The sequence below is a fragment of the Camellia sinensis genome, chromosome 10, assembly GCF_055761805.1.
Source record: "Camellia sinensis isolate YWXY chromosome 10, ASM5576180v1, whole genome shotgun sequence".
In the NCBI taxonomy this organism is placed as follows: Eukaryota; Viridiplantae; Streptophyta; class Magnoliopsida; order Ericales; family Theaceae; genus Camellia; species Camellia sinensis.
This window is the reverse complement of record NC_138970.1, coordinates 114,073,857-114,075,525: the sequence shown is the minus strand read 5'-3', so window position 1 is coordinate 114,075,525 and position 1,669 is coordinate 114,073,857.

Here is a 1,669-nt window from a genome sequence, read left to right as displayed (position 1 = left end):
ACCAATTTTATTACTTCATTTTAATTTGCCAACTAATTTTTAGTCAATTGAGTCCAAAGGTGAATTTAAGTCCTCTAATGAAAAGAGGGCTCAAACCAAGAGTTACTTTAGGCATGAAAGTGACATCATACCATTGGTAATGAACCCCCAAAGGGATTAAACCATTAAGCATGGCATCTCAATCTCATGCTTAAACAAACAAGTAGCTTGAAACCACTTTCAAAGAAAAACAAAAAGCCAAGAAAGGAGGGAGGTTGCAGAAGTAATTAAGAGTGATCACAAGTATGAAAAGCCATAAATAAACACTATCAACTCAAATAAGATAGTGTCTAAGGCCTAAAACACCAAACTGATGAGGACAACTACACTACAAGCATGCAAAACAAAGCTCAAATGCAACAAACATTTAAAGACAGTCCTAAAATAGTCTAAAAATAGTCCTAAAACATGCTGGAATTAAGACAAGAATAACTAGATTAATAAGCTAAAACATGGATCATGCCAGGCTAGTAAGCAAAACACAAGGAGTGGAGGCTAGCCCCTCCAATTTTGGACTTGAAAACATGATTTTAGCCACTGAAATAGCTCTGAAAAATAGTGTTTAAAAGCTCAAAAAAAGATAGTGCAAAGGTGGGAAACACAAGGGGAAAGGCCTTGAGAGCAAGGTGTAAAGGAGGGTAAACCACCACTCAACCTTTATTGGCCTTAAAACTCAAGTTTCAGCCCAAAAATACAAAGTTTTTACAACCCAAAAAACGGTTGAAAAATTGTAAGAAAAATAGTAAATAAAGCAAGTAAAGAGGCAAAGCCTTATACCTCTTGAAGAGGAGATCAATTCCAAGCAATAAACCAAGGCAAACACACCCTCAAGAGCTCAAACAAGGCTCAAAAATACCTCAGCTCAAAGATGGAGAGGTTTGGTTAAGAGTGTATAGGCAAAGACTAAGAAATTTGCAAGAGAAAGAGAGAATTGTAGAGAGAAAAAAATTTACTCCAAAATTTTTCTAACCTCCAAATATGTAAGGGAGGTCCTTTATATATAGAAAACATGAATCTCCCTCAAAAACATCCAGCCATACACGTGGGAGCAGATGCAAGCATCTATGCAAACAACTAGCATAGCTATCACAAAATATCTGTAAAAGACATTGGTGGCCAACAAGCCATCACTGGTGGCCGGCAGCCCAAAGCAGTGGCCGGCAGCCCACCAGGGGTTGCAGGCTTGAAAATCACAGGTTTTGGTCCAAAAACAAGGCAATAGGGATGTAGGGTGTAAAAGGCTCAAAGTTGTGGTATTTCGCTGAGGACTTCGAGCACTTGACAAGCATATGCACTCATCATTTGGTGTGCAAGCGATGACATCCAAGTCGTAAGGGCCATCAAAAATGGGGTGTCTACGGTTGTCTCTTTTTGACAGAACTTAGAGTCATGAAATGACGTAAGTGAATGTCAAAGCCCGAAGACGACCCATTTTGACAAGGCCGTAAGACTTGGATAAACAATCAAGACAGAAATAAATGGTTGCGCCCGCAAGCTGCCTACGTATCCCATTACAAGGAATCAAACCAAATAGTTCAGGGGCAGGATGCGAAATGATACATAATGTAATGCAATAATACAAATGATATGCAGTGCGATACAATAATATAATCAAACCACAAGCAGTGCT